This window comes from Barbus barbus (assembly GCF_936440315.1).
Source record: "Barbus barbus genome assembly, chromosome: 14".
NCBI classification, from domain to species: Eukaryota; Metazoa; Chordata; class Actinopteri; order Cypriniformes; family Cyprinidae; genus Barbus; species Barbus barbus.
In genome coordinates this window covers 23,165,794-23,174,848 of record NC_136742.1, presented here as the reverse complement: position 1 = coordinate 23,174,848, position 9,055 = coordinate 23,165,794, and positions in this window count along the sequence as shown.

Here is a 9,055-nt window from a genome sequence, read left to right as displayed (position 1 = left end):
ATAAGACACAGGTCCAGTCTGCTGCACAACCACTCCAGATAACCACGTTGGATCTCCTCCCACTGTATTACGCAAGGAAACAGATTCATTCACAGCAAAAGATCTTTCTCGTGCTTGATAATCATGCAGATTTTTTTGCAAATATTGTTTCCTGCGAACAGTTTCCTGAATGTTTGGTTTCAGAAAATCCAATCTGGTGCGGACATGTCTCTTCAAAAACAGATCAGACGGTGACTGACCTGTGGTACAATTTGGGGTGGTACGACTGCGCAATAGAAATAAAGATAGCTTATCATCAATGCACATTTGTTCATTATTCAGTTTTTTCATGCCCATCTTAAATGTGTGGACATACCTCTCAGCCAATCCATTGGTGGCTGGATGTCTGGGTGCAGCAGTAGTATGCAAAATACCATTCTGTTTCACAAATCTTTGAAATTCATCAGAAGTAAATGTAGTTGCATTGTCAGTTACTATTTGTTCAGGTAATCCATATGCAGAAAATAATCTCTTCAATCTGGTAATTGTAGCTTGCGAAGTAATTCGCGACATACAAAAGACTTCTAACCACTTGGAAAAAGCATCCACTACAAGCATGAACATATTATTCAAAAGGACCAGCAAAATCTATATGCAACCGTCTCCAGCACTCTCCCGGAAATTCCCACGGATGAAGAGGAACTTGACTTGGCATTCGTTGTTCTTGTTGACAAACTGCACACTCTTTACAGCTTCTTTCCACATCCAAATCAATTTTTGGCCACCACACATATTTACGAGCCAAAGCTTTCATTTTAACAATGCCAGGGTGTCCTGAATGAATTTCGTGCAACACTGATTTCTGAAATTTTAATGGGACAATCACTCGTGTCCCCCATAACACACATCCTTGTTCTACTGATAATTCGTCATTTTTAGTGCGAAACACTTTCAAATCATCTGCCACTTCACTCGGCCAGCCTTCCATTACATACTGATAAACTTTAGAAAGCTCTTGGTCCGTTCTAGTTGCTCTGGCGATCTGTAATGCATTAAGAGGGGCCTCTTGCAGATGATTAGTCAGAAAAAAGTTGATATGTGCTGAAATAGCTTCTGTGCCCACATCCGTAATTTCAGGCAAAGGAACTCTTGACAAGCCATCAGCATTTCCATGATTTTCCGACTTACGATAACAAATGTGGTAATCATAAGCTGACAAGATAATAGCCCAACGCTGAATACGAGCCGCAGCCATCATTGGGAAGTGCTTATGTTCCCCAAACAAAGTCACTAAAGGTTTATGATCAGTCATCAAATTAAATGATCTTCCCCACAGATATTGATGGAACTTCTTATCTCCATAAATGACACTCAATGCTTCTTTCTCAATTTGTGAATATTTCTTTTCAGCAGGAGACAAGGTACGGGAAGCATATGCAATAGGATGTTCCTCACCATTTGGCATCGTATGCTGCAGCACTGCACCAATTCCATAAGCTGAAGCATCACATGCCAAAGTCAAAGATAACTGAGGATCATAGTGTACTAACACTTAGTCGCTGGTCAACAGCTCTTTGCACTCATCAAAAGCACATTGTTCTTTCTTTCCCCACTGCCAAACCACTTGCTCTTTCAACAGCCTATACAGTGGAGCAAGCACGGTGCTCTGGTGTGGTACAAAGCGTCCATAATAATTTACCAGGCCTAAAAAGACTCGTAGTTCTTTCACATTTGCAGGTGCTGGTGCATCTTGAATAGCCCTCACCTTGTCCTTTGTTGGATACACTCCTCTTCCATCTATCACATGACCCAGATATTCAACTCGTGTCTGCCCCCACTCACACTTGCATTGTTTTACTTTTAATCCCGAGTGCTGGAGACGCTGTAGAACTTTACAAAGGGTTGCTAGATGTTCTTGCTCATCTTTACCCACGATAAGCAAATCGTCCAGATATACAACAACTTTCAGATCTTTCATCAAATTTTCCATAATCCGCTGGAAAATAGAAGGAGCTGAGCTAATGCCAAATGCCAAACGATTATAAACATAGAGTCCCTTGTGTGTATTAATTGTTGTATATTTTTTTGAATCATCATCCAGCAAAACCTGTTGATATGCTTGAGCTAAATCAGTCTTAGAAAACACCTTCCCTCCACTGAGAGGAGATAAGACTTTTTCCATTTGTGGTAAAGGATACACTTCCGTGTTGGCAGCTTGATTAACGGTGACTTTATAATCCCCACATAAACGAATTGTAGAATCCTTTTTAATCACAGGGACGACTGGAGCAGCCCACTCACTAAATTTGACTGGAGATATAATATTTGCTTCCTCCAATCGATCAATTTCTTTCTCCACACGTTCTTTCATAGCAAAAGGTAGAGGGCAACTTTTATCAAATTTAGGCGAAACATCTGGTTTCACTGAAATGGTAGCTTTAATGTCCTTTAGAGTGCCTAATTCATTCTTAAAAACTTCACTATATTTCTCAAGCACTTCTTGAATAGACCCAGGCTGTTTAGTTTGACTGACATATCGAACTTCTTTCCAATTCAACTTAACTTTCTGGAGCCAATTCCTACCACACAAATTTGGTCCATTTCCTTCCACTACAATTAGCGACAACTCATTTACTTGGTCTTCATATTGCACAGTAACTGTGAATTGGCCCAAAACTGGAATGTTTTCACCTGTATAAGTTTTTAACTTTACTCGAGCTCCCTCCAGTGGCACATGAGCGAATAACTGCTTATACCTTGCATGTGAAATAATACTCACAGCCGCTCCTGTATCAACTTCCATCAATAAATCCTGCTGATTCACAGTAAAATTCACCTGGAACGTTTGTTTTTCCGTATCACTTAACAGCGAGAACATTTCCAATTCTGGCTCCTCAGCATACATATAGGCCGTAGTTTTATGCCTATTCTGTTGCTCCTGAGATTTATTCACATGTGACTTCTCTTTTACTCTGCACGCTTTTTTTATATGGCCCGTCTTCCCACAATGATGGCATTTAGCATTCTTAAAATAACATTCCTGGGCATTATGATTTCTGCCTTTACAACGATAGCATGCATATCTCTGGTGGTGGATAATTTTTTCATTTACCTTATGCACCGTTGCCACTGAATCCTGTCTTTTCCTCAGCTGTTGTGTGTCCCGATCAGCTGTTTCCATGCTAAGAGCAATTTCACATGCTCGTACAAAAGTGAGCGCGTCCTCCGAAAGCAATCTCCGTTGGCATGCTTCACTTTGAATTCCGCTCACAAAGCGATCACGTAAGGATTCATCCAAACTTGCACCAAAATCATTTTGACATTTCGACGCACATTGTTTGAGTTCAGCAACATACTGGGACACCGTTTCATGGGATTTTTGTACACCACGCTGAAATCGGAAGCGTTCAGTGATTATCAATGGCTTTGGTTCAAAATGGGTCTGCAGGATACTAACAATTTCTTTAAAAGTTTTATCCTTTGGTTTTTGAGGTTGAACCAGATTCCGTACCAATCCATACGTAGAAGCTCCCATAACACTAAGCAACGTCGCTACTTGCTTCGCATCATCCACATCATTAGCAATCATGAACAATTCCACTCGCTCGATATATGCAGACCAGGATTCATTTTCTGGTTTATACTCATCCAGTCTTCCAATTTGGGCCATACTTCTTCACATTCACATAACTTTTCCTCGTCGCCAGTTTATGTTATATATTAACGAAGCAAACCACCAACCAATGCCATCAACACACTTTACTTCGGTGAACACATCCATCATGTACCGCAACACATCACATGACTTAAATACTGGCTTGATGCCAAACAATCAATCAAGTAATTACCATACACATTACTTCAAATACACCACAATATATATATATATATATATATATATATATATATATATATATATATATATATATATATATATATATATAGCTGTATGATATGTAAATTATAAAGCAATAATATAAGTAATATAAGGTAATCTATTATATGGTTATTATATTTATTGTATTGGCATAATAGTTATCTGCCTAAATTCTAAAACACTTTTATGACAAGGGAATTTATTCCCTTTTACACTTTATTTTATTATATATGTTTGTTATATTTTATTATCATCTCACAGATCATGGATCTGCATTTTCTATAATGTATTTCTATAATAAAAATACATATCTGATATGACTTATTATATAACTAGCATCAAACAAAAACAATACAATTCTTATTTTCAAGGATTAAAGATTAAACATAAAAAAGAAAAATGATTGCACAAAGTGCAAATGGCCTTTGAACAGAAGAAGAAGAAAGAAGCAGTATGGCGCACTTTTCGTCCGTTTCCATAGTGACTCGCCAATATCGCTCCTTAGGGTGCGTCTCAATCCTAGCTCCCGAGCTCGTGAATCAGTTGATCGTGTACACGAATTCGGTCACTGGTAAGTTCCCTGACTCACTGTTGGGACAGTGATCACTCGAATTCCAGTGACATGATTACGTACAGCGTCAACGGACAACAATGTAGAACTTCACCTCTTGAATTAATAAACAGCAGACAGGACCTATCTCTTTTTTTTATTCTCTTTAAACACATCGTTCTGTTGCATGTTCTTACAACTTTTCAGCCGACTTTTAATTATAAATGTTAAATAAATTGTGTTCATTACCTGTCTAGCGATGTGTGTTTGTTGAAATAGACAAATTATGTTGAAAAAAGGGTTTGTCTTTTCAAATCTTCCATCGTGTGTCATTATATTTACAGAGTTGACTCGTGTGGTTTATGTTTCACGCTTCAGAAATGTGAAGTTATTTCCGGTAAGGGAGTATAGTGAGTGCCGATGCTCCCTGGTTTTTGCGCTGCATTGTGGGATTTTTCAGGGAGCGAACGTTCCAGTGCACTGGAAGGATTTCGCGATTGAGACAGCGCTTAAAATGGCCGACTCCCTGATCAGTGCCCTGACTACTGAACAAGGGAGCTGATTGAGACGAATGTCTTGCGTTTTAACCAGTAACATACTCTGTATGGCATATGGCAAGCCGGTTTAACATTTATTCTATAAGCCATACTAGTATCTATTTTCTTGCTACTAGTACTTATTGTTTAGATACTAGTATCTTTCCCATTAAGTACTTGTACTTATCCATTAGCTACTAGTGCTTATTCATTAGGTACTAGTGCTTATTCATTAGGTACTAGTGCTTATTCTTTAGGTACTAGTGTTTATTCTTTAGGTACTAGTGTCTTTTGAATAAGTTACTAGTACTTATTCATTAGATACTACTTCTTATTTATTAGATACTAGTACTTATTCCAATAGTATTTACTTATACTCTTCTTGTTAAGACAAAATATAAGTAGTTCTTATTTTTTAGTTACTAGTAACTTTTTAGACCAGAGATATCCTGAACTTAATAGATACTAGTACTTTTAAAATGTGCATTTCTGCCCAGTATGCTAATCGTATGTGAACCTTATGGTTTTCAGACAAACATTTTCTTTATTTGGAAAAAAGGCCAAACATTATTAATAAAAAAAATAAAAAAATAAAAAAACTGGTTTTCTGTACGTGTAGGGTTGCATCATTTGGTCAGAAAAATTGTTTTTATATACCAATAAATAAAAACATTAAACAAAATAAGGAATATTACTTTTGTAATAACACTATTTCGCTATAATATACAAAACTGAGTATTTAAGAATAAATATAATAATAAATATAGCTGCAAGAAAAGGGGAAAAAAATTACACTTCTCTACACTGAAGAAAAACGTAAGGATTTGCAAAAATTTACCTCAAAGTTCTTAATTATATTAGCTATTTTTACTCATTATTTTTTTAGCAATAACAAATACTCAATTCATGTAATTTCTTTTCATTCATACTCTTTGCCGGAGGGTGCCCTCATGCAGAAACTCCACTAGTGAGACTCACTTCCAGGAAATCCCCCATATGGACAAAGACATTCAGCTTTTGCTGTTTAGCCTAGTAGCTACATAACATGCAGATAGACGTTTTAATGATGAAGCATAAAGAAAATAAACAATGATTGCGACAATATTTGGTTTTATCTGTGTTCTTCAAGCCATCTCGGATATTTTTATAAGAATAAAGTATGTTTAAAATGCAATGCTAATCGACATAGCCTTTATCACTGTAATAATATAAAGTCGCATGATTTCTGCCTCATTCTGTTTGATGAAACCATGTCAGATCACAAAAGGAACTTATTTCAAACGCTCGACTGATGTTATGATGTGAATTTGGAGTAAAAACATGTCAATATACTTTTGTTGGACAACAGGTTTGTAATCTTTTCTTTGTGTTTTTATGGTAACCAATTAGCAAGGTAGGTTAACATACAAAGCCAGTTAGCCCTACTTAACAATCAAATTAAATCAGCATATTAATGTATGTATTGCCATGTGGACTCTGATTGGACGGTTGAGAGGTACTCATGTAATGATTTGTTTGAATTAAGATATCTCCAAATACATTCTTACTAGTTCTTTGTGAGGTTGAAGATATCTCTAAATAAACAGGTAGTGGTAGTTAATCTGTTTGTGATATCATCTTTTAATTTCTGACTAGTAATTATTGCAATAGTGACTAGTATCTATTTAAATATTACTAGTAAGCATTCATTAGATACTAGAACTTATGTTTTAAATACTGGTACTTATTCATTAGATACTAGTACCTATTTAATAGATACTAGTAGTTATTCATTGGGTACTAGTACTTATTTATTAGACACTAGTATCTTTTGTGATTACTACTAGTAACAATTCTTATCTTACTAGTCAGATCTGCTTTTTTACTCGTCTTATGTTATGACTAGTCCAAATCGCTACAGTAGAGTTCAATTAAAAAATTTACTAGTAAAATAAAAAATCTTACTAGTAACATTTCGAATAAGTACTAGTATCTAATAAATGTGTACTAGTATCTATTGAATAAGTGCTAGTATCTATTTAATAGGTACTAGTATCTAATGAATGAGTACTAGTTTTTAATAAATAAGCACTAGTACCTAATGAATACGTACTAGTATCTAATAAATAAGTACTAGTATCTAATAATAAGTACTAGTATCTAAAAAATACGCACTAGAACCTAATGAATAACTACTAGTACATACAAAATAAAGTACTAGTCACTAGTGGAATACTTTCTAGTCAAAACTGAATAGTTGATATCTCAATGACGGATCCCCATAGAAGTCAATGGCAAAAAATTTCAATTTGTTACTAGTAACAATATAATAGTTACTAGTCACTATTGTATGGCAAGCCGGTTTAACATTTAAAACTTTTTTTGACTATCCATAAATATAATTTGGATAGTCACAATTGTAATTCCAGATATCTATATTGCAATTATGACTAGTCATAATTGGAATTAAGATATCTACAATGTGATTATGACTAGTCATAATATGCAATGAAGATGTCATAATGTTGAGATGAGTGTGCTATGGATTAAATTGTGTTAGCCTTACAAATGAACACATGTATAAGCCTCATGGCAGATGTTGCAACATTTGATATAATGTTAAAAGAATCAGAGTGTCTATTTAAACTAAGTTTCAACAATGAAAAACAACACAGAATCAATATTAGTTTCAGTGGAGTAGAGGTTAGAGTGCATGCTTTTTGACGTGATCTACCAGGGGTTCGAATTTGCCTTTACAGAACTATTTTTTTCTCCCATTTCAAATCTCATATCTTTTCAATAAAGATTAAGGAAATAATTAAAAAGTTGAAAATAAATATTGGGTAGGATTAGGGTAGGTGTAGGGAGGGCTTTATTATCCCAATAAGCTGGCATCCATTTAAAAATTGGAATTAAAATTAGAATTTACACTTATTATTGGGTACTGTTTTATAATGTACTGCAATACTGAGGTGCAGATTTCAAATAAGTAGTATAAATAGCAGAAAATCTTGCTAATATCAAAAATAGCAATTGATACTAGTAGAAATCTAATTCCTGATGTCATTAGCATTAGCATTTTAACTAGTAAAAATTGAATTGTTGATATCAAGAATTCATATCCTGAGAATTAATAAAAGTCAAAAAGGCTTGCCATAGTTAACCTGCTTTCTGGAACACCCTCCTGGTATTTCCCAGTGGGGACTTTCATCTCCTCTACTTTATAAAACAGCATGGATTTACATCTGTCCACTTCTTTAATTCCTGTGAAATATGCTGATGATCTAACAATCACTGAGCTTCTGATAGGATCCTTACCTGCCCTTATTCAGAAGGCCTTGGACTGGGGTGGGGCAATTTTCACTGGCAATGAGTAGAGCTAAGACCATGGATATGGTAATAAGTGCCAGGAGGGATGATAACATCCCCTCTCCTTCTTCTCCAGTAATTTTGGGACATGTAATCAGTAGAGTCCTCTCTTTTAAACTGTTTGGAATTCAACTAGCATCTGAGTTGTCATGGGCAGCACATATTAAGTACAGTATAGGATTTCAAAATCACAGCTAAGAATCTATTCTTAGTGCTGCAAAGAGAGCGGATCTCCCATGCAGTGTTTTAATTCATATGATTATTATGTCCATAGCTGATGTTTCTAAGAGTGACACAAGGTACACATCTTGCTTTTGGAAACATTGGACCCGAAGCCTGTATATGTTTTAAATGATGCCTCATTTGCATCATTCTTAAATGTTTTGTATTGTTTTATATTTATGTATATATTTGTATTGTGTTGTCTCTATGGACCTTTGTGTCTTGAATAAAAGTTGATTGATTGATTGAATGCAAATATACTTGACTTTAATTTTTATACGGCCAGATCTTGAATATGCAAGCCCAGTGTGAAGTGAACTGCCTAAAGGTCTCTCTAATGAGTTAGAGAGGGCACAAAAACGTCGTTGTCAGATAATAGGTATCCCAAATTCTTCTCTACCTTCATTGAGCGAAAGGCATGATGAGGCTGCCTTATGTACCTTCACTAACATTCTTAGGGTGCTTTCACATCTGTAGTTCGGTTCATTTAGTCTGGACCAAAGGCAAAAAATTATACATTGTAGCTATTTTTAGCCGTTTTGG